The sequence below is a fragment of the Abramis brama genome (genome assembly GCF_963993115.1).
Source record: "Abramis brama genome assembly, chromosome: 6".
Classification (NCBI taxonomy): Eukaryota; Metazoa; Chordata; class Actinopteri; order Cypriniformes; family Leuciscidae; genus Abramis; species Abramis brama.
Window position 1 is genome coordinate 37291376 of NC_139968.1, and position 25896 is coordinate 37317271.

Consider the following 25896-nt stretch of genomic DNA (forward strand, 5'->3'; position numbering starts at 1 on the left):
AATCAAGCCATTATGTAATAATAGTTGTATATTTTAAACATATTTATTCATCATGGATTGCATTAGTTGGTCCAGACAAACTTAGCAGAATCTTTAAGTCTGAATATTTTATTGTTATACAACGACTTCAATAAAAAGAAAGACTGTTGTTTTATTGGCATTACAGATATTTCTACATTTGTGTTTATACAGCGTTTGCAGCTTTTGTTCCGTACAATTAAAACAAAGCAAAGTGAAAATGTGCAAACCAATTAAACGTAAAATAAGAAACATAGCATAGAAATATAAAATGGATAGCACTTAAATGAAATATTGATAAATTCTTGTATTGGCCTCCAGATGGACCCAACATACTCACTTTGGAGAAAAGCATCTAAAATGCAGACCTGTAAATCACTATTATAGATTAAAACTCACAATTATTGTGATATCTATTGGATGTTTTATTATTATTATTATTATTATTATTATTATTATTATTCAATGCCACAAAATAACATAATCACATTATTTACATTAGCTGCCAGAAAGAGAGAAAAAATACATAAAGCACTAAAAATGCACACATTTCTAACATGGATATGAATATCATTAATATAGATTTCTAAATATTTCCAGAATAGTTTTATAGTAGACTAATAGACTTACAGTAGACAAAATAAAACAGATTCAAAATAACTGGACAAATTCAGTGTTATCTACTCTGTTATTGAACATCATTGATCAGAAGAACAGCGGCTGGTTATTGCTCTGTTACTGCATGTTGATGTGACTTGCACTGTGTGAGGCAAATGGTGGTCACATCAGATACTGCCTGTTTTTTTTTTATATAAAAAAAAATAAAGTGCTGTCACTTTAAGATCTAATGCATGGATCTAATATACAGACATTTCCGATATTCTCTCAACTGTTGACGTTTACATAAGACATGACTGACTGTGTTTATGTGAGTAGGGCCTACTCACAGAGACAGGCATTTTGACAACTTTGTGTGTATTTAGGTGTGTAGAAGCACAATAAGTTGAGTCGAAAGAGAATTCAAGTCCGAGTAAAAATGCATCCAGTACCACGATGAGTTGTACTTGAGTCCGAGATCGAGAACACTAATATAGTGTTATAAATGTACATGCAAAAAAAAAAAAAATCATACAAAAATTTGCTGTATTTACAATGCTGATGCCCGTTAAAAAGCGCCATTACAGTTTGTGAAAAAGGTCCATTGTTTCAATTGGTTAATCTCTCTCTATGGCTCTGGTCGCAGTCATATCCGCGTTGTCCCTGGTTTCCGCCTATGATTTCCGCTCGTACTGCCATGGTAACCAGAGCTATGAGCAGAGCCCTCTGATTAACCAAAGCGACAGACGCAGACAACTGTGGAGTTCGCAATGTCTATTTGCACGCTGTTGTTGTTTCGTTCAAACATTATGGACCATGGCAAGCAGACTTTGGATAAAAAAGGAGAACTAAAACGAGAATCAATATCAGCGCGGTGTTTTCGAGATGACTAACGTTAGAGCTCCCATAGACAGTATATAAACGAGAGCTCCACGTCCGAGACTTCGACCGCTCCTACATGTACTTTATTAAACAGGTGAGCACATTTACATAAAACTAATCAATGTTATATAGTTCAACAATGACAAAATGTCAGAATATGATCTGTATGTTATTCTAATGTTGATCTAGCTTACTGCTAGTCTCATACAGAAAAACTAACACATTCATTTCAACACATTCAAATGCAGTTTAGTGTGCTAGTGTAATGTTATACCAATGAAACAGCGCTGCGTTACCTCACAAGTTTAATTTGTTTAATAAACTGACCTGTGAGTAGTAATTCTGCGTGTAGTTCGGTAGAGTGAAATGTCCATTTCTTTTATATCCGCGGGACTCGCGTCGCGTGTGGAGCTGATAGCTGTCTCTTAGCAATCCCGAACTGCTTCATATCACAGTCATGATAAAAGCATCGATGTATTCAGTCATCCATAAACATTATTAGATCGGTCGGCTTGACATTGACGTCAACATCCATAATTCTTAGCATGTGTTGCGTCATCAAACTACGCCTTTGTTATTGTAAAGAGGTTAGCGACCCCTAGTGGAGAAAAATTCCATACTGTCCGTTTAAGGGAATATGGAGCGATTTCAGACACAGCCAAAGTTTCAGAAAGCTTTGTTTCTCCTGGCACTATAAGTGGAGTGAGTCAGTATTCAGGGAAAGGCTCCCTCTGGAGGGCGGATGAATGATTGTGTTGGTGAGATGTTACAGAGTATATGTTGATCTTTGTCATTCACATGTGTTTGAACAGATGCAGTGAGAACCATAAGAGTGAATATGGGAAAACATGTTACTCTAGACAGTGGTGTCACTAAAAAACAGAAATATGTCCAACTGCTGTGGAAGTTTGGAGATGAAGATACTCTCATAGAATTCAATGGAACAAATTTAGCCTTTTCACGTGATGGGAAATTCAAAGACAGAATTCATTATCATGAAAATGGATCTCTTACCATCATTGATATTGGAATTGAACACTCTGGATTGTATCATCTAGAAATCATCAGTAGCAGACACACCTTAGTCAAGAGATTCAATGTTTTTGTTACTGGTGAGTACCTTACACCTTTCAATGAAATATTGATTTATATTACAATTTTATTTGGGCTTCTTACTCACTTTGTAAGATGTTCTGAAAATAACACATATTAAATGGTACTTTAATAGATCGATATCAAACACTCTCAAAACACTTTGTGCAAAGCAATATTTATAAAGACGATTATAATTTTTCTTTTTGTTATAATTAATACATTTAAAGGCAATTACTTTGTGATACTGGATGCATGAAGTCCTTTATTAGAAAGTACAGCAAAATACTTCAGTTGATGTAACTTTCTAATAAAATTATTATTTTGGTGAATTTATTTTTCTAGTGATCACAGTCTGAAAAGGTTATTTAATGTTTAGATGTGTTTCTGTCAATGAATGAAGTTCTATTAATAATTAATGTTTGCTATTAATAAACATGTCAAACAGATCCTTTATTTAACTGACTCCTAAAATTGATGTAGTTTTAGTGAAAGTTCACAGTGTTTGTTATAGATCAGATACGCTCACACTAAAGCCTGCGTCTCTCTTTAGCGGTTGCAGCAGATCTTGAACACCCAGGTTATATTTCACTGATCTGTGTTGCTGTTCTACTTCTGGCTGTAACTGTTGGTTGGATCATCTATTGTCGCAGGATGTCTGGAAGAGGCAAGCACACCCTACAGACACTGTAGCGAAAGGTAAACATCTTTATTTAGCAAAATCAGCATTTAATTGCATGTGTGATTATTTGTCAATGCAGACAGGAAAAGAATCAGACGATGGACTAGAAAGTCCAACTATGAAATATACTGTAGCGTTTCTTTGTAGAAAACTCTAAATTTCTCTGCTTTCACTGTACTGGCAAAAACATCCCTATATGGAAAAATCAACATTCAACTAGAACTTGTTCCATGACAAATTGTCATTTAAATTATCATGTTCATTTCACTCTCTTTATATTCTGTGATTCATTGCTTTCTTCCATAAAAAAATAGGTTACATGATCTGAGAGAATCCCAAGAGGATCAGTGTGCAGCTACCACAAGACAAGATAAAACATGCCAATCTGGGGCTCAGGTCAGGAAGCAGACAGACTGGCTTAACCGACCGTCTGCTAGCTGTCTCACGTCATCAAGGTCAGAAAAATCCCATCACATAGAGCCTCTTTCACCTAGATATCATCATATAGAGACTGTGTCTGTTCCCCGAATTTGGAAATCCCAAAAAAATTTCAACCCATCTAAGGGTAAAAATTGAATTGGTGTTCAACAAATAAAAAACAGTTATAATACAGATGAGCAAATGCTAAAGCTTGGGTTGCTGAATATTCGATCGCTTACTTCAAAAGCACTCATTGTTAATGATATGATTACTGACTATGATCTAGATGTGCTGTGTTTGACAGACACCTGGCTAATACCAAACGATTACATTACTTTAAATGAGTCCACCCCGCAAGATTACTGTTATAAACATGAGACTCGTCATGAGCCTCGTGCTGCTGTAATTTATAGTAATATTTTCAAAACCACTAAGAAATCTAGTTTTAAATATACTTCTTTTGAAGTGTTGTTGCTAAATGTAACACGGTCTAGTGTAAATGACAAATCACATTTGAGATTTGTGCTGGCTACTGTATACAGGCCACCAGGGCACCATACAGACTTTATCAAAGAATTTACTGACTTTCTATCAACCTTTCTATACTTGCTGCAGATTTACATTTACATTTACATTTAGTCATTTAGCAGACGCTTTTATCCAAAGCGACTTGCAAATAGGACTGCAAATTAAGCGAGTCATCATGAAGAGGCAAAAACAAAGCAAGAAGTGCTCAAAATACGAAGTTCGGGCATTATTCAGATTAGCATAAGCCCGATAAGTGAGGTTTTAAAGGGAAAGGGAAGGGTTTCTTTTTTTTTATGCGGATAAGTGCTCACGGAAGAGATGAGTTTTCAGCTGTCTTTTGAATGTTGTCAGGGATTCTGCATTCCGGATGAGGGTGGGGAGAGCGTTCCACCAGCATGGAACTGTGAATGAGAATGTGATGCAGGTGATGTTCCTTCATCCATGTCGAGATATCCGCCAGACAGCTTGAGACCCGTGCAGCTACTGTGGGATCATCTGGTTGAAATGAGAGGAAGAGCTGTGTGTCATCAGCATAGCAGTGGTAGGAGAAACCGTGTGCCTGTATGATGTGTCCCAGTGATGTGGTGTAGATGGAGAAGAGGAGGGGACCAAGAACTAAACCCTGGGGAACACCTGTGGTCAGTTGATGTGTTCTGGATACCTCGCCTCTCCATGCAACCCTGAAGGACCTACCTGTGAGATAGGACTCAAACCAGTGGAGTAAAGTTCCTGTGATGCCCAGTGATTAAAGGCTGGACAGAAGGATCTGATGACTCACAGTGTCGAAGGCAGCAGACAGATCCAGGAGAATGAGGACTGAAGATTTGGAAGCAGCTTTTGCAATCCGTAGGGCTTCTGTGACCGACAGTAATGCAGTCTCAGTTGAATGCCCTTTCTTGAAGCCAGATTGTTTGACATCCAGCTGGTTGTTTAGAGACAAGAAGGATGTTACTTGATTGAAAACAGCTCTTTCAAGTGTTTTCGCAATGAATGGTAGGAGAGAGATAGGTCTGTAATTCTCTACAAATGATGTGTTTAGTGTTGGTTTTTTAATCAGTGGTATAAGAAATTATGGTCTGTTCCCAACAACTTCCACTCCAATATATATATATATATCAAAATGTTCCTTAACTTAAAAGAGCTTAATTATCATATAAAGACAATTACATCCAATCTCAGTAATATGTAAATAGTATCACAGAGGGCAACTAACAACCATCTTGATTACAGGGACTTCAAATAGCTTGTCACCTTAAACATCTGACCGTTCTGTTTTAACAGAAGATCCTCTTTAGATAGATTTTATCACCTTAACCTTTTGCTGTTCTGATTTCACAGAACATCAAAGATGTGGGCACAGAGGAAAGATCCTCAATTTACATTTAAGACAGAGTTTCAGCCTCATGTTGAGAGGGAAGACGAATCTGTTATTCTTAAATTACACTTAAAAACAGAGCTTCATTTACATGTTGAAGGGAAAGACAATGTGCTTAATTTACATGTAGAGGGGAAGACAAACGAAATGGAGGATAAATGTTTGAGCTGAGATGATGAGATTGATTCTGTTTGACTCCGCTGAATCCAAGGTGCTTTGTGTACCTTGCCACTGCTATGCTGTAATAAACTTCATTTTTTAGATCTTCGACGTCCACCACATTTTTTCTTACAGTGGAGTAACCCGTGCCTGCTTGAATGCTGTAGGGAAAGTGCCAGTATGGAGGGATGAGTTGATGATGTGTGTGAGTGCTGGTAGAAGTGTGCGACAGATGGCTTGTAGAAGGTGTGAGGGGATGGGGTCTAGAGGGCAGGTGGTAGGATGACTGGAGAGGAGAAGTGTAGATACTTCTTCCTCGGTTAGCGGAGAGAAGGAGGGGAGAGGGTTATTGGCTGTGGAAGGGGTCAGTCTGGGTTCCTGTGTGTGTGGAGCTGAGAACTGACTGCTGATAGTTGTTGTTTTGTTGGTGAAGAAGTTCACAAAATCGTCAGCAGTTAAAGAGGTGGCGGGTGGTGGTGGAGGTGGACAGAGGAGAGAGTTGAATGTCTTGAAAAGTGATCGTGTGTTGGAGGAGCTGTTGATCTTGTTGTGGAAGTATGAAGATTTTGCAGCATGAACATCAACAGAAAAGGAAGAGAGGAGAGATTTATACATACTCAGGTCAGATGTGTCTTTTGATTTGCGCCATTTCCTCTCCGCTGCCCTGAGTTCGGTCCGGTGTTCACGAAGAACCTCAGACAACCAGGGGTTAGAGGGAGTAGCGCGTGCTGGCCTGGAGGAGAGAGGGCAGATAATGTCTAGAGAAGAGGTTAGAGTGGAGCATAGGGTATCCGTTGCGGTATTCACATCCAGAGAAGAGAATTTTGAGGGTGGGGGAAGAGAAGATGACACGGCAGAGGAAAGATGGGTGGGAGAAAGTGAGAGCAGGTTTCGTCTGAAAGTGACTGGTGGGGGGTTGGTGGTGCAGGGGTAGAGAGTTGTAGACTGAAAGTAATGAGGAAATGATCTGAAACATGGAGAGGTCTCACCAAAATGTTGTCTGTGATGCAGTTGCGTGTGTAAACCAGGTCCAGTTGGTTGCCTGATTTATGAGTACCTGGTGATGAGTCGTTTGAGATCGAAAGAGGCTAGGAGAGAGATGAAGTCTGTTGCATGCGGCTTTTCGAGATGAATGTTGAAGTCACCGAAGACTAGAAGTGGGGTGCCGTCTTCAGGGAAAGAGGACAGCAGCACATCCAGCTCCTAGTTAGTGCAGATAAAGTACTGATTGTTGGTGATTTTAATATACATGTAGATAATGAAAAAGATGCATTGGGATGGGCATTTAAAGACATTCTTAACTCTATTGGAGTTAGACAACACGTGTCAGGACCTACTCATTCTCGTAATCATACTCTAGATCTAATACGATCACACAAAATCGATGTTGATGCCGTTGAAATTCTGCAGCAGAGCGATGGCATCTCAGATCATTAACTAGTCTCGTGTAAACTTTGTTTAGCCAAGGCTACAAAGCTGACTCCGTGTTACAAATATGTTAGACCTATTACTTCTGCCACTAAAGATTGCTTTATTAATAAACTTCCTGATCAGTTTCATCATCTCAGCATCCCAGATAGCTTAGAAGAACTCGATATTGCAACAGAAACTTTTAACTCTCTCTTTTCCAGCACTTTAGACACAGTTGCTCCGTTGCGCTTAAAGAAGATTAAAGAAAATAGTCCAACGCCGTGGTACAACGAGCACACTCAGGCCCTTAAGAGAGCAGCCAGAAAAATGGAGCGCAACTGGAAGAAAACAAAACTAGAGGTATTTCGCATTTCATGGAAAGAAAGCAAGATTGTGTACAGAGGGGCTTTAAAAGCTGCTAGATCTGCTTATTTTTCAACCCTATTAGAAGAAAATAAACATAATCCTAGGTATTTATTTGAAACAGTGGCTAAACTAACGAAAAAGAAAGCTTCAAGCCCAGAAATTTCCAAGCAGCACAGCAGTAATGACTTTATGAACTTCTTCACTTATAAGATTGATAATATCAGGGACAAAATTATAACTATGCAATCATCTACTACAGTATCACATCAGGCAGTGCATTGTAGCCTCCCTGAGGAAAAATTTGATTCATTTATTGCTATAGGAGAGGAAGAATTCGCTAAACTCATTAAATCATCTAAATCTACAACATGTATGTTAGACCCTATACCGACTAAGCTACTGAAAGAGATGCTTCCAGAGGTCACAGATCCTCTTCTTAATATCATTAATTCGTCTTTGTCTCTAGGATACGTACCAAAAAACTTTAAACCGGCTATGATTAAACCGCTTGTTAAAAAAACGCAACTTGATCTCACAAAATTAGTCAATTACATGCCGATCGCGAATTTACCTTTTCTGTCAAAGATATTAGAAAAAGCAGTATCTTCACAACTATGTTCCTTTTAGAATGAAATGATATCTGCGAGGATTCTCATTCAGGATTTAGACCGCACCATAGTACCGAGACAGCTCTCATTAGAGTTACAAATGATTTGCTCTTATCATCCGATCGTGGTTGTGTCTCTCTATTAGTGTTACTCGATCTTAGTGCTGCATTTGATACTATCGACCACAACATTCTTTTAAATAGAAAACTATGTTGGTATTAGTGGAATTGCACTAGCATGGTTTAAATCATACTTATCTGACCGTTATCAGTTTGTAGCAGTAAAGGAAGAGATGTCTCATCGATCACAAGTTCAGTATGGCGTACCACAAGGCTCAGTTGCTGTTCACTCTGTGCATGCTACCCTTGGGAGATATCATTAGGAAGCATGGTATTAGTTTTCACCATTATGCTGATGATACTCAGCTCTATATTTCTTCACTCCCCGACTAAATTCTGAAAAAACAGAGATTGTAATTATTGGACAAACAACTTCCTCACGTAATAACCTAGAATACTGTCTAACACTTGATGGCTGCTCTGTCAAGCCTTCGTCGTCGGTTAGAAACCTGGGTGTGCTCTTTGATAGCAATCTTTCATATGAAAGTCACGTGTCTAGTATCTGTAAAACCACATTTTCCATCTTTTTTTGCAGTTTATTGTCATAAATATCAAAAATCTAAAAGGTGTGGATCATACTTGAGACCTGGGTGAACAATGTACAGTTGGTTTTATGACTGTAAGTCATTGTCTTCAAATGCTATTGAAGTTAGAAACGTTTATGCCAATGTCGCATGTAATTATGAGACGGTCCCTAAATGTGACCATGGACCACAAAACCAGTCTTATGTGTCTTTTTTTTTTATTTAGATTTATACATCATCTGAAAGCTGAATACACAATCTTTCCATTGATGTATGGTTTGTTAAGATAGGACAATATTTGGCCGAGATACAACTATCTGAAAATCTGGAATCTGAGGGTACAGAAAAGTCGAAATATTGAGAAAATCGCCTTTAAAGTTGTCCATTTATATTGGCGATAGTGCTGCATCCACTCACAAAAATAAATGTTTTATATATTTAAGGTGGGAAATTTACTAAATATCTTCATGGAACATGATCTTTACTTAATATCCTAATGATTTTTGGCATAAAAGAAAAATCTATAATTTTGACCCATACAATGTTTTGTTGGCTATTGCCACAAATATAAGACTGGTTTTGTGATCCAGGGTCACAAATATGCGTGCGACAAAAAAGTCTAAGAATGCGCTTCATGTGTCTTTCACTTATAACGTACCCATGTCTTAATGCCAAAGACCGCACTATATCTTTATATGACATTCCTAATTTAAAGTAAAATGTTATTTCTTCTGTCATCTCCATCTCTGCTGTAGCCCAGGCTATGCTATGGTACGGTTACAGTATTGGCCGCTGTGGCTCCCTCAACTCGTGGCCACGACAAATAGATATATTTGTCACGAGAAAAATATATTGTTCCCTCAACATATGATCTCGAGGCCACGACTTTGCATCCCATGGCCACGACTTAATATGACGTTCCCACGAGATATTATGACGTTCCCACGACTTAATATCACGTTCCCACGAGTTTATATGTTGTGGCCATGACAAAAATAAGTGAACCGAACATGTCCTCTCCCGGTCACCGTAATACAGTTACTAAAAGGCCAATTTCATATATTGTACTTGTTACTGTGGTGGGGCGATACTTAAAGAGGTCACTAGATGGCACAGAGCGCTCAGGAGGAACTTAAAACCCTTAGGAGACAAGCGCTTCTAGTGATGGCAAAATGAGGCTTCCTGAACCACTGAGAATTTGCAGCCCAGCCCCACAGCCCGTTCATTACTCGAAGCTTCATTCAGCATTGCTCACTAGTGACACCTAGCTACTGTGCAAAGAAATAGCAGACAAATTAATTCATTCTGAACCAGTGCCAACCCCCCCCCCCCCCCCAAAAAAAAAAAATTATAAACAAAAATATTTATTTATATATATTTATATATATTTTAATTATATAATTATATGTATAATAATATATAAAAAATATTTATATTATTAATTTTATTAATAAAAAGACCTGAGCAGACATTTGTCCATTACTTCTTGTGTATAATATAAAATATGTATCTTTCTCTGTCTGAATTTACTTGTGCAGACACACAGTCTCTCACACACACAGTTAATTAATTATTAATAAATTGTTTGGATAGTGACAATATGAACAAGATAAGTGACACTGTGTTGAGTGCAGTGCTTATGTTGGAGGGAGTGTAATAAAGTAAACTGCAACAGAATAGTCTGGAAGGATTACAATAGATTTTTATTGAGAAACAGAATTATTTCAAGTGTGTTGGGGTTTAGACGATTCCTCTTCTCGGAAAAAATCTCTCCAGCCTTGGAAAAGATCCTTTCACAAGGAACAGAGGATGCAGGGGAACATAAAAATGCCAGTGCCAGCTGGTATAAATGAGGACACTGATGCTTCTGTTGAGCCCAGACAGGGGAGGATTCCCTCTTTCTTGCTGGCTCCATTACCAGGAAAAAGGAAGAGGTCACAAAAAGCAAACAAATCCAAAAGGGCAATCCAAATCAAAAAGCAGTCCAGATCCAAAAATCCAAATCAATCCAAATAATCGTGTCTAATTAATATAACAAGACTATAATATAGCTACTATAATTAGTAATAACAATAGCCATACTATTCTAACCTGACAAAATATACAGCCCTAACACATATATGACACAATAACGACATTGACAATGATAGTTATCTTAGGGCGCTTTCACACTGGCAGTTTAGTGCGGACCGGGGCACGGTTCGCATGAAAAATCGCTAATGTGAACGCTGTCATCGGACCCGGGTGCGCACTAGAGTACCGAACCCGAGACTACCTGGAGGAGGTGGTCTGAGCTCGGTTGCTCCCGAACCGTGGCGCGGTTCGCGTTAGGGCGTTTTTCCACTGGGTTCGTTTGATGCGGTCCGAACCCGAGTGCGCTATAGTTCCCTGCGCCCCCTTTGGTCTGGTTTCACACTCAATTAGTTGTATCGAACCCAGGTGCGTTTGCAGTGATCTTACGTCATCGCAAACGCACACGGAAAACGCATGGAGAATACAACTCGACTGAGCATAGCTGTAATTTGTCTGTTTTTTTGTGCTATTATGCACAACATAGTGAGAGACAAGTACGTTTATGTTCATTACATGGTGTAATTCAGCACATATCCAGGGGACGCCGTGTTTCTGCTGCTCGCAGAAGATTTTTGAATGAGGCACCTCACCTCTTCAGTGTCCCACAACGTTCCCCTGCCACTCATGGTTGTCGTGTGTGAGGAAACAATGATATCGACAGTGATACGCATGCGCGGGATACTATACTTCCTGAACAAGCACGCACCCGAGTCATAGGGTGTTTCTCAATATGCGTTCTTCAGCGATCTTGCGTCCTTGTGTTCTCGTTTTACGTCATCATTAACCGTCGAAGTTCAGACCCAATTCTCAAGAACGCAAATACAGAGGACGCATGAAAGAACCCGGATGTGTTCTTGATACCGAGGATGCATCGAATGCAGACTTGAGCTAGTACTCGCCTGGTGTCCCAGAAGTCATTGCGGCCGGTTCCGAGTTCGTTCTTCCAAGGAAGCTTGGCAAGACCGGTCTCCACGAGAACACAAGTCCGTTCTCTGCGTTCTTGGAATTGAGAAACAGCCATAGGCGTAATTCTATGGGGGGACAGGGGGACACGTCCCCCCCAATATTCAAAGAAGGACAATTTGTCCCCCCCAATATTTGATCATACTGTATGATTATGCGGGCAATATCGATGTGATTGCAAATACGTCTTTCTTTCCAGCTCCGAAAATATAAAATCCCGGCCGGTCCATTTCCCAAATCCATTCGACTTGCCTTACCCTATACATTAACAAAACCTATTTCTCCTGAAATCCATGTCATGTTTTCCCTATACCTTTAGTAGCTCGTGCACCGTCAGTGAGTTAGGAAAAACCAAACAGAAGAAGAGTTAGGAGCGCGAAATCTGACAGAGCAGGTGACGGCGGTGTCGTCTCACATGGTGAAATCTCATATGGCAGGTGACGGCGGTGTCCTCGCAGAGAAACTGAAGTACAGTTGTAAATTTATGTTTCCATTTATGGGTATTGCCAGAGTTTTTCCTGCATAGAGAATTATGAGGCGGCTGCCTCCGTCAAATTTCGTGCCACCTCCGGCTCTCGACAAAACTCGGACAGACAGTCACATGTTCAGATACACTTTCCCCACCGTGATGGTTCTGTTGCGGTTATAAAAATATTTAAAATAATCTAATTTAATACAGTTATAATTTTTCAATGTAAATTATTTAATTTGATTGGTAACAGCCTAGTGTCTTATTATTTTAATTGGATATATTTATCAAATTTAAGAATTTGAAATGAAAGATGGAGCATACAGTTTGTTAAAAGTCCATGCCCTGACATAGACTACGTTACCCATAATGCATGTGTTCGTTTGTAGTTTTGATCGATCGCGGTTGCGCTAGGCGCTTTCACTTTGGTGTGATCCAGTGACATGAGAGCATCATTAACGGTGCAGAAAATTGCCATCCTTTGTTAATCCTGCGCTAATCTTGTGTGTATGAGTCCTGTGTGCGTCCTTAAGATGTAAGTACGGCTTTTGCATGAATGACGCGTTTATCACCGAGTTATTAGCCCAGGTGGCGAAGTTGTTATACTCGTGTTTTTTTTTCCCTACTGTTATACTGCTGTGGCCCGCTACAGCGCTCTACATGCGTTTCTAAAGCAGCCATCTACTGTATATACTTTAGTTATTGCTTTGCAAATAACTGCAAATATTATATTTAATTTATAGGTCGCCTGTTTTTGGCACTTTTTCACTATTTGGAGATGTATGGCATTTATGCAAGTTCATTTATAGTGTTAGAGCTCCCACTAGTGGATTTTTGGTTGTACTGCGGGTGATTTTTTATGCATCTGTATGTAACCATAGCATACATGTTTATTAATATACATTTTATTGTATTTTCTGTTTCAGATAACCACACACACACACACACACATCCACAAACACACCTAATTTGTCATATCAATACCTGTAAACCATCATCATCTCCATGTACCTGACACCTCCTTAATAAATTCTGGAAACTGCACCATTGGATTTGCCTATTCCTTCTGACCGAGGAAGACTCAGTTGACGAGCAATCCATAATCAGCCGCAGACGCACACGGTCTCTCACACAGTTAATAAAATTAGGGGGGAAAATGCCCTTTATAAAGGTACAAAAAACTATTCTGAGTGTTTTCAAACAGTGATGTAATGAAAAATGGACAATTTTAAGTTTGAAGGGAGTAAAGCCTCTGTTTAGGCTATTAAGGAAATATAATTTTGCCAAAAGAAGAACTTTTATTTTAAATAAATGTTCATTTTAAATCAGCATGTCAGTGTGATATGTTACCATATTATCATGCTTAACACTAAGAATTTGAATAATTGTAATGTGATGATCAGATGCAGATATCTAAATCAGAGAATATCATAGGTTCGGGCGGTTTGCGGGTGGATTATTTATTTTTAACAGTGGATTCGGGTGACTCAAAGTGCACCAGATTAATGAATTTACCTTTAAAATGTACAAAATTTTCTTCAGGGGGAGCATGCCGCCGGACCCCCCTAGAGGCACCAAGTACACAGCTGTCCCCCCCAATGTGTGATTGACAATTTCGCCTTTGACCCGAGTCCGTGTTGCTTGCACATTAACGCGAACCGCGCCACGGTTCGGGAGCAACCGAGCTCAGACCACCTCCTCCAGGTAGTCTCGGGTTCGGTACTCTAGTGCGCACCCGGGTCCGATGACAGCGTTCACATTAGCGATTTTTCATGCGAACCGTGCCCCGGTCCGCACTAAACTGCCAGTGTGAAAGGTGAAAGCGCCCTAAATGTGCAAGCAACACGGACTCGGGTGCGCGCTTGTTCAGGAAGTATAGTATCCCGCGCATGCGTATCACTGTCGATATCATTGTTTCCTCACACACGACAACCATGAGTGGCAGGGGAACGTTGTGGGACACTGAAGAGACACTATGTTGTGCATAATAGCACCAAAAAAAACATACAAATTACAGCTATGCTCAGTCGAGTTTTATTCTCCATGCGTTTTCCGTGTGCGTTTGCGATGACGTAAGATCACTGCAAACGCACCTGGGTTCGATACAACTAACTGAGTGTGAAACCAGACCAACGCTGCGGGGGGCGCTGGGAACTAGCGCACTCGGGTTCGGACCGCAGCAAACGAACCCAGTGGAAAAACGCCCTAAGTCTTTAACTCTCTGACACTAATACACCTGCCCTTTTATCCGGAAGCGACACTCAGACCGAACCGATGACGTATCCACACAAACGAGGCCTCGTTTGTCATTAGTCACGTGATTTTCACGTTAACAACACAAGCCTCGAATCGCGGCTTCATCTGGCACGCCCATTTTTCTCGACACAAGCTCCGACGCCTCGGTTCAAATGTCACATCACTAGTGGCCCGTACTTTGGATTATGTTTTTGGATTACCCTGTTCAAGAAATACGAGTAACCCCAGAGTGCAGTCTGGACGATGGGGCGGGGCGACACTTTTAGGCGGGGCGACACGTGTCGCTCCGCCCACACCCGATTTTATTGGTTTATAATACAGCAATCTAATTGGCGTAGCCGTTTGAGGCATGAGCATGCGCATTCCTTTATGTACGAGTCTATGGTAGGAGTTTATGAATGATCTACGACTACGACACTGTTTGGCCATACTACAGAAATATTAAGTGATGATAACCATGGGGATTTCCGATTTCAGTAGCCTAATGATCAATTGGATAATATTTTGCTGAATTTTCGAATCAAGTTAGATGAAGTTACTGTCAAAATGTATTCGTATAGCGCTCAATTCACATCGTCTCAAAGCAGCTTTACAAAAAATCATATTGTAAGCTTTAGGCTAATATTGAGCAGTTTTAGGGCTAGGCAATATCACGAAATATGTTGCTGATAAATTACTGTTTGAAATTTAGATAGCCTACTCTTATATTTATTAATTTACCCTGCAGATAAGTCAGTGCCACTTTTAGTGAGCAATGATCATGAAAGCATGAAATTACTGGCATATAGGCTATCAAAGGAGAGATAATTTCTATAGGCTGATATAGGCTAGACAATATTTTTCCGCATGTCATGCAGGGCTCCGGAATTTCAAATCATTCGTAAATGCTTCTTCGTTTTTCCATTAGGATCAGTGAATAAACACAAACTCGGGATTTTACACAAATGATGATAATTCACTGTATTTCAGTAAAACATCGGATAAATCCGAAAGTTTGTTTTATTTTATTTTAAAGCAAAACCACAGTGACAAATAAGACAATAATAGGCTAGCCTACCAAATAGTATACAAGCCCAGATCGATATAATAAATCTGTTTTAGTAAATAGGCTACATATTTATTTATTTATTTATTTTCACATTTCAGCACTATACGGTTTTAATTCTATTGTAGCCAATGCACAAAACCCAATGGCCTGATGTCACATTAGGATCAGTGAATAAACACAAACTCGGGATTTTACACAAATGATGATAATTCCCTGTATTTCAGTAAAACATCGGATAAATCCGAAAGTTGTTTTATTTTATTTTAAAGCAAAACCACAGTGACAAATAGGCCTAAGACAATAATAGGCTATAGCCTACCAAATACAAGCCCAGATCGATATAATAAATCTGTTGTAAATACATATTTATTTATTTATTTATTTATTTTCACATTTCAGCACTAGACGGTTTAATTCTATTGTAGCCAACGCACAAAACCCAATGGCCTGATGTCACAGTAACAGATAGTCGAATTGTAGCCTACGGTTGACACTTATAGAAAACATGAATCTTTAAAACTATAACATAGGGATTTTACAGAACCAACAGGCCCGCATTTTATTAACAAAGAAACGTGAGTTTGCCATTAAACATTTTATTTGCACTGTAGCCTAACGCACGCATTGGACAACATCTCGCTTAAAAAATGACAACAAACGGTCGTGCTTTAAAAATTAAAATCAGCTGCTTTTACATTCTTACAGTGAATTATCATCCTTTGGGTAAAATCCCGAGTTTGTAAAACATCTCCTTGAAGTAGGCCTGCATTCGTTTTTAAACAATAACTTCATCCATTCTGTTTCTTAAAGCATTAGCCAATAGATCTTAACTAAAATTACCATGGTAAACCGACAACATATAGCCTACGATTAAAGTTAGCATTTAATATTTCTTTAATACGGCCAAATCATTCATAAAATCGTCCTTAAAGGAATGCGCATGCTCAGACCTGAATCGTCTACACCAATAAGATTGCGGTATTATAAACCAATTAAATTGGGTGTGGGCGGAGCGACACGTGTCGCCCCGCCTAAAAGTGTCGCCCCGCCCCATCGTCCAGACTGCACTCTGGGGTACTACGGAAATACTGCATTTGGATCCTCAACCTTCTTGTCTCAGAGCAGTTTGTGACATCTGGTCTGATGAGTCTGGATTTCTGCTGAAACATTATCCGTTTATGCCGTGGGAGAAACAAACTATTTGAATTAACAAATGTAGACCTTGTTAGGTGATTGATCTTTACTCTTTGTCATCATGATTACGACTGGGTTTTGCTTGGTGCAAAGCTGGAAAGTTGCTGTGTGGCCTTCTGCACCTCCAATATCTTAAACAAAAACCTCTGAAGTATTGCAAGCACTCTCAAGAACCCCCAGAGCGGCCAGTGTGTAAAATTGGTGTTTTTAACAGGTATGAAGTGTTGATTATTTAAATTTACAAATTATTTTTGTATTATCATGATTATTATTTGGAGTTAAGTGATGTGAATTTGATGTTTTTTGTTGTTGTTGTTTTTTTGTTTGTTTTTTTTGTAACAGATTGATTTAATTTGTCCTATTTTTGTTGAATGATTTTGTTTTATTTAGAGTTGATTTATGAGTTTTTTTTTTTTTTTTTTTGGTTTTCTTTCTTTAAAGGATTAGTTATGTTTCATTCCATTCCTGAGTGAGGGTGGATGTTTGTGATGGCTCATTCTCTCCTTAGATATTTTGGGGTTTAGATTTATTTTATATTGAGTACTTTTGTTGAGTTAAGGTTATGTAAAAGTAAATTCCTTTTGGAATAAGTTTTAGGTAGATTATTTTGCTGTTATTTGTAGTTTATGTAGTAGTGTTGTTGTTAGTCTTCCCCTGCGTGTCAAAATTGGCCTGATCAGCCAATATATAAGGACCTGTTATTTCTTGTGTAGGAGGTCAGTTGTATTTTTGAGTCTTTTATGTTCAGAGCTTTAGTTATCGACTGTTTATTTGATTTTTTGATTCTTAGTTTTTGGCCCAAAACTTTATTTTTATTTTTGTTGTCATGACTGTTGGGCAGGGCTTAAAAACGAAAAAAAAATTCAATCGGTTCACTCCGAGCAGAATCGATATTTTAACGTTTCCGTTTTTGCGTTCCTCGTTAAACATTACCGTTCCGAAACCGGTTTGATTAGATAAAATACCGGTTAATAACGTTATTTTAATTTAGCCTATACTTTAAAAAAATATGTATAAATAAGATTTTTTCACTCAAAATAGATAACACATGATAATTAAACTTGAACATTTATTTCATAACATTGTTAAAACCATTACAGAAATAACTGCATTAATTACAAAGCATAAACAACTGGAAAAATATTGACCTGTTTTACTGGACCGTTAGACAATCGAAATTGGCACTGCCTAATTCTTTTCAGAAGAGTGATACAATTATTTGTACATATATATACATATATATATATATATTTTTTTTTGCAACATGAATTGTTTTAGAAATAACATGAATAAAAAATATATAAACTGGACGATCATTGCTCTTTTAATGCACCGTCAACTGCTAATTTCAAAGCAAACACTGCGCAGCACATCCTTGCATCACATAACCAATTTCAGTCTGCTAATAAAGCATGATCATTTAATGCAATAACATTGTAAAACTACAACACATTTTCTACTATTTTTAATACAAAGCATTAAAAGTCTATTTAGAAAACATTGACCTGGCTGTCCTGTTTTTGGCTACCTGAAAGACTACAAAAAATGTGCGATAGTTGCTAGTACTTATACGAAATCCATAAACTATTTGAGCTTAAAGTCCATACTGCTTGTTTAAACGTACGAAAATAATGTCCTCCAATACCTGTGCATTCATTGAAGACCTCAGTGAGGAAAGAATGTAGCCTACTTGAGGCATGAAAATGCGCACTTTACGCTGACTTGCGTTACCAGTAGTGCAATTACATTCATAGCAAGTTTGTACAAATCTGGGTTAGAGAGAGCAACACTTGCCCAGTACTTAAAAGTACACTCACTCCTCTTAAGGTGTGCTTCTCTTGAATATGCCGAAGAGATTGTCTGCCGATGACTGCTGTGCGGGCATTTCACGCACGCTTAATGCGTCAACGTCACATGCTGAACTACTAAATTCATGATTGGTCAATGGCAAATTAAAATATTAAAGAGAACGATAAAATAACGTTATTAACCGGTTAATAGTCATTTTAAATAAACGTTTCTGTTCAGAACGATTAAAATTGATTTTGTTTTCGTTTTCGTTTTTGTTCCTGTTAAAATTTCGTTCGTTTCTGGTTTTCGTTTTCGTTCCTTGAACCGGTTCAGAGCCCTGCTGTTGGGAAATAAAAAATCCTTACTTTGAACTTCCCTTGTGAATCCTCTTGCTTAACTGCTTGGTCTCTGACAATGTTTAAAACAGATTTTAAAGAATTTGTGTCAAAAGGAGTATTTACACTGAACAAAATTATAAATGCAACACTTTTGTTTTTGCCCCCATTTTTCATGAGCTGAACTCAAAGATCTAAGACTTTTTCTATGTACACAAAAGGCCTGTTTCTCTTAAATATTGTTCTCAAATCTGTCTAAATCTGTGTAAGTGAGCACTTCTCCTCTGCCGAGATAATCCCAGCTAACAAAAATATGTTCTAAGAACGTTGTGGGAACGTTGATTTGGAATGTTCTAAAAATGTTGAAATGTCCAGTTTGCTTAACGTTGCTGGAATGGTATTTTAATGTTAGAAAAACATTGCTGGAACGTTAGCATAATGTTGCTGGAACGTTATCTTAAGGTTAGCATAACGTTGCTGTAACGTTAGCATAACGTTACTGTAACGTTAGCATAATGTTGCTGGAACGTTATCTTAAGGTTAGCATAACGTTGCTGGAACGTTAGCATAACGTTGCTGGAACATTGTCTTAACGTTTGCATAACGTTATCTTAAGGTTAGCATAATGTTCATGGAACATTATCTTAAGGTTTGCATAACGTTGCTGGAACATTATCTTAAGGTTAGCGTAACGTTGCTAGAACGTTAGCACATCATTGCTGGAACATTCTTAAGGTTAGCATTACGTTCATGGAATGTTATCTTAAGGTTAGCATAATGTTAATGGAACGTTATCTTAAGGTTTGCATAACGTTGCTGGAACGTTAGCACAACATTGTTGGAACATTATCTTAAGGTTTGCATAACATTGCTGGAACGTTAGCACAACATTGCTGGAACATTATCTTAAGGTTAGCATAACGTTGCTGGAACGTTAGCACAACATTGCTGGAACATTCTTAAGGTTAGCATAACGTTCATGGAATGTTATCTTAAGGTTAGCATAATGTTTATGGAATGTTATCTTAAGGTTTGCATAACGTTGCTGGAACATTATCTTAAGGTTAGCATAACGTTGCTGGAACGTTAGAACAACATTGCTGGAACATTTTTAAGGTTAGCATAACGTTCATGGAATGTTATCTTAAGGTTAGCATAATGTTTATGGAACGTTATATTAAGGTTTGCATAACGTTGCTGGAACGTTATCTTAAGGTTAGCATAATGTTCATGGAACATTATCTTAAGGTTTGCATAACGTTGCTGGAACGTTATATTAAGGTTAGCATAACGTTGCCGGAACGTTAGCACAACATTGCTGGAACATTCATAAAGGTTAGCATAACGTTCATGGAATGTTATCTTAAGGTTAGCATAACATTGCCATAATGTTGCTGGAACATTAGCATAACGTTGCTGGAACATTATCTTAAGGTTAGCATAACGTTGCCAGAACATTAGCACAACATTGCTGGAACATTCTTAAGGTTAGTATAACGTTCATGGAATGTTATCTTAAGGTTAGCATAACATTCATGCAACATTATCTTAAGGTTAGCATAACATTGCAAGAACATTGGCATAACATTGCTGGAACATTAGCATAACATTGCTAGAACATCATCTTAAGGTAAGCATAACGTTCCTGCAACGTTCTTTCCCCCAAAATGTTATTAACAATACAACATTTAAAGAACATTAAAATGTCCACTTTCTTTCAAGTTAAAATGTTATTTTAAGGTATAAAAAAATTCTGCACCATTCGTCCAACTTAATTTTTTTTATTAACACAACCATGTGAATTATAAGCACACACTTTTACAGCACATCAAAAAGTAGAAAATTTCATATGATTATCATACATTTTAAACGCTACATTATAGCTTAAAAAACAACAACAAATATTTTCATATAAACATTTAAATGAAATGAAAACGGTGTTTAAGAGTTAGTTCACCCAAAAAAAATTGTCAGTAATCACTCTCCCTCATGTTATTCTAACCCCGTAAGACTCCTGTTCATTTTCAGAACACAAATGAAGATATTTTTGATGAAATCTGAGAGCTGGCTCACTCCTCTACTAAAAGCGACCTGAGATTGAATGCATTGAAAAGCCCTCGCGCTACTCGTATACTGGGAGAGAGATAAGACAAAAGAGCTGCACGATTCATCTTTAAAAAAATGTGATCTCGATTCAAACGCCCACACGATCTGCTACCATTTCGTCTGTCTATTAAACCTTTGACAAAATCATATCGCAACATTTAAAGCTGTGCTGACTAGGGCTGAAACGATTAGTCGACAATAAAAAATTGTCGACAAATATCTTTGTTGTTGAGTAGTCGTTTGATCCCACGTGACCTAATGTAAGGGCCTGCAATATCGTGATTTGACCGCTACGGCGCTGTAGCGCTAGAGTGTAATGCAGCCGTTACAAATGCGGTAGAAGAAAACACAGCGCGAATTATGACGGAGTGCAAACGAATCTGAACCTGATCCGAACTAGCAAGGTGTGTGAAAGTTTCACAAAACTTCTAACCAAGAATATACTGTCGTGTGTAATACATGCAAGGCAAAACTTGCTTTTCACGGGAGCGCAACATGCATGTTAAAGCACTTAAAGAGGAAACACCCCGGCACGAGACGAGCCGGTGAGAGCTGAATGTTCTCCAGCTGGAGTTAAATGACTAGCAGTAAATCTCTTTTTAGAGAATGCAATACTACTAATACTAGCAATAATATTAACAATAATAATATAATTACAGTAATGTGATGATTTATTTTTGCATAGAATAAAGCTTGATCGAGCTTAGGAGTCAGAGCTGTTTTTATTATTGTAACACTATTAGGTATTACAGTCTTATCACTTGCCTGTATTTTGTTATATATTCATGAAGACTTACACAAGGAGATGTTATGAAGAATATCATGTCAGTTACTTTTTTATTCTGTAAATTAAAAGGTGAATGAGTGTCTCTGTCAGCTCAGCTCAATTGTCATGTCATTTTTTATTCTTATAATAATTGTTTGCAGTTTAAGTTTTTCTGTAATGCAGCTTATTATTTTTTTTGTTTAGTTTTTCTATTGAAAGAGAACAGAATATTTAACCAATGCTTAGAGAGCATTTGTGTGTGATTTGAGTTGGACAGAAATCTGAAAACTTAAAGAGAATGACCTGTTTAGTTGCTCAAAGTTCATTAAAACAACCATTTCAAAAGCTGAAGTGATTTTCTTTTTTTATATTATAGTTAGAATATGTATAACTCAGTGTTTTAACTAATTGAAAAAGCTGAATAATCGTTCCAAACTTAATGATTAGTCGGCGAAATAATCGATGATTAGTCGATTAATCGTTCTAATAATCGTTAGATTAATCGATTATCAAAATAATCGTTTGTTGCAGCCCTAGTGCTGACCCAGAGTCGTCATGAAACAGCTTCACAAACAATCTTTTCAACCTCATAGTATCATTATTTCTGTGATACAATAGTTCAAATTATCATAGAAGTACTTGGATAAAAGTTTAAATTTCAAATATAAACACTGATGTTTATGATAGCGATCAAAATAGAGTAAAGCCCCAATCACACCTAACGCGTTTTTCCGGTTTGAAAAAGCGAGGAGCACAGCACTGCCTCAATCACACAGAACGAGCAGTGAACTGCGTTTTTTTGTTGCTAGGCAAACACTGAAACAGCTGTCCTGTCAGTCAAGTAAACGTCAAATCAGCCTTTTATTAACTTCGTTTATTTTCTGTTAACATTGTGGTAGTTACGATTCGTGAAGTTGTTAAGCTCCTGGTAACCCACGAGAGCACCACAAGTTTATCGTCCATCATCACATTCTCTGGTGTTCACTACAACGGAAGACCCGCCTCTCCATTCATTCGATTCGAGTTGATTTTATTTTCAACTCCAAAAACATGAGGCGCAGCCAGCGGTTAAACGCGAGGCACCTGGGGCGCATAAACAGCGTGCAAAACGTGCACTGCCATAGGAAATCAATTGAATAAAGGCGCCTCTCACTTCCAAAACTGCGTTAGGTGTGATTGGCCCCTTAAAATAATGCATTTATCGATTATATTGTTTCGCCACAAGATGGGGACAAGTGCCTGTTACAAAATGTATTTGTTATCGAATCATTTATTAAAGAGAATGTAGTACTACTGTATGATGCTTCTGAAATAAGTCAGAAAGATGTGATGAATTGTTTTTGTAAATATGACTCATATTATACATCATTTAGCCTATACAGTCTGTATTTAAGTGTATGATTTAACATTTTCTGATGGTCTAGTGTTAAAAAATAAAATAAAAAAATCGCAATATCGAATTGCAATTCTTAAAAAAAATCGTGATACCAGCAGTATCAGCACCCAAGTATCGTGATAGTATCGAATCGGGAGATAGTTGTATCGTCCCGGCCCTAGAGTTCACTAGAGCAGCGAGAAGATGACGCATATGGGTCTCGATGTAGTGCGGAACTTTTGTGAACTCACTCAGAGGCCCACACATAAGAAAATTAATACATTTTTGCACACAAAAATTATTGTCATCACTTGATGAACTTGAGGTTGAGCCAGTCACTTGGACTATTTTAACAATGTCTTTACTAACTTTCTGGGCAGAAAAGGCAGAATGAAATTGCCTAGAAGACTATGGAGGAGTGAGCCAGCTCTCATATTTCATCAAAAATATCTTAATTTGTGTTCTGAAGATTAACGGAAGTCTTAAAGGATAATTCCGGTATTTAGCACTTTAAGACTCTTTTCTGGTTTGTTTTGGATGAACTAGAGCGGTGGACGATGGGTCCTGTCTCGACTCTTGACTCGATTAGAGTCGCCTTTGACGGCTTCAGAGTGGCTAGCTACCGGCATGCACAAACATGTCCTTAAAACAACCCTTAACGTTCGTTGTCAAAACTGTGCAACTCACCGAGTGGTTAGTGGTGTTCATTGATGTTCCAAAACAAGTAGCGTAGCGAAATACAGTTTCTGTCGTGTTTTATTTGGCATTTTGTAAAATCCCATTGATTTCTGTTGGAGGACTCATTGCTCGTTGATATTACTGCGCTTCAGACTCAAATATCGAGCAGTTGTGAGGTATCTGAAAAAATAGTTCCACTATAGCAAATAACACGGATTGAAATCATACATTGTACAAATATATTAGCACAATGTATGATTTCAATCCGTGTTATTTGCTATAGTGGAACTATTTTTTCAGACAACGAACACCACTAACCAGTCGGTGAGTTGCAGTTTTGAAAACGAACGTTAAGGGTTGTTTTAAGGACATGTTAGTGTATGCCTGTAGCCAGCCACTCTGAAGCGGTCAAAGGCGACTCTAAACGAGTCCAGAGTCGAGACAGGACCCATCGTCCATCACTCTAGTTCATCCAAAACAAACCAGAAAATAGACTCAAAGTGCTAAATACCGGAATTATCCTTTAAAGGATTAGTTCACCCTAAAATGAAAATTTCCTACTAATTTACTCACCCCAATGCCATCCAAGATATCCATGTTTTTCTTTCCTCAGTGGGTGAGAAATTATGTTTTTTGAGGAAAACATTTCTGGATTTTTCTTCTAACAATGTACTTCATTGGTTACCATCGTTTTTAAAGGGATAGTTCACTTTGAAATTAAATTTTGGTATGTTTTAGCTTACCTGAAGGGCATCCAAGATGTAGGTGTCTTTTTTTCCGCAGTAGTTTCAATTTTGATATTTTTAGGTCAAACCGTTCTTGTCTGACAGTCATATAATGCAGGTCTGCGGTCACTGTCTCAAAGAGCATGCACAAGTCCAAATTAAAACAATTCCCCACCATCCAAATTAAACAATTCCCCATCGTAAGTACACTTTGATGGCCTAAGACATGAAACGAGCGGTTTGTGTGAGAAAACGAACCGTATTTATATAGTTTTTGCCTCTTGAACAAAGCCGCGTCCAACTGATCTGACGGCGCGGGCGGGTATAGATATATACACTGATGTCGCCTTGGCTAATGAACTGCAATAGCGAAGGCGACATCTAGTGCTAGTGTTTCTATACCCGCACGCGGGAGGATATAGATATAGAAACACTAGATGTCGCCTTCGCTATTGCAGTTCATTAGCCAAGGCGACATCAGTGTATATATCTATACCCGCCCGCGCCGTCAGATCAGTTGGACGCGGCTTTGTTCAAGAGGCAAAAACTATATAAATACGGTTCGTTTTCTGACACAAACCGCTCGTTTCATGTCTTAGGCCATCAAAGTGTACTTACGATGGGGAATTGTTTAATTTGGATGGTGGGGAATTGTTTTAATTTGGACTTGTGCATGCTCTTTGAGACAGTGACCGCAGACCTGCATTATATGACTGACAGACAAGAACGGTTTGACCTAAAATATCAAAATTGAAACTACTGAGGAAAAAAAGACACCTACATCTTGGATGCCCTTCAGGTAAGCTAAAACATACCAAAATTTAATTTCAAAGTGAACTATCCCTTTAAGTCCAAATTAATGCAGTTTCAAAAGTCTTTGAAGTGTTTAAACGGGCTGTACGCGATCACAGCTAAAGAAGAGGTTGTTATCTAGCGAAAAGATAGGTCATTTTTTTAAAAATATATAATTTATAGACTTTTTACCTTCAATAGTTCGGATTGAGCTGATCAACAAATGGACAGGGAACTACGTCATCACGTTGAAAGGTAACAACGGCACCGGCAGAAGTACCGCCCCACTGTTTACAATGCGACCGTACGTAGGAGGATAGTTCAAATAGTATTGTTTGCTATTATATATATAGTAATAGTATTCAGTGAATATGAATAGTAAATGAATAACATTCTGATGAATATGAATAGTAGTTCAAATAGTATTGCCGGCGCGACCTTTCAACGTGATGACGTAGTTCCCTGTCCATTTGTTGATCAGCTCAATCCGAACTATTGAAGGTAAAAAGTCTATTAATTATTAAAAAATTTGAAAATGACCTATC

The 25896-nt window shown here is 38.1% G+C and overlaps 1 protein-coding gene across 1 annotated transcript in view; it reads right to left on the reverse strand.

Annotated features, from left to right (window-relative positions):
• The window catches only part of LOC311085924 (uncharacterized protein), a gene marked incomplete at its 5' end in the record, with an annotated part of 115741 nt that overhangs the window by 45819 nt on the left and 44026 nt on the right, over window positions 1–25896 (reverse strand). The gene's annotated exons all lie outside the window — the stretch shown is intronic.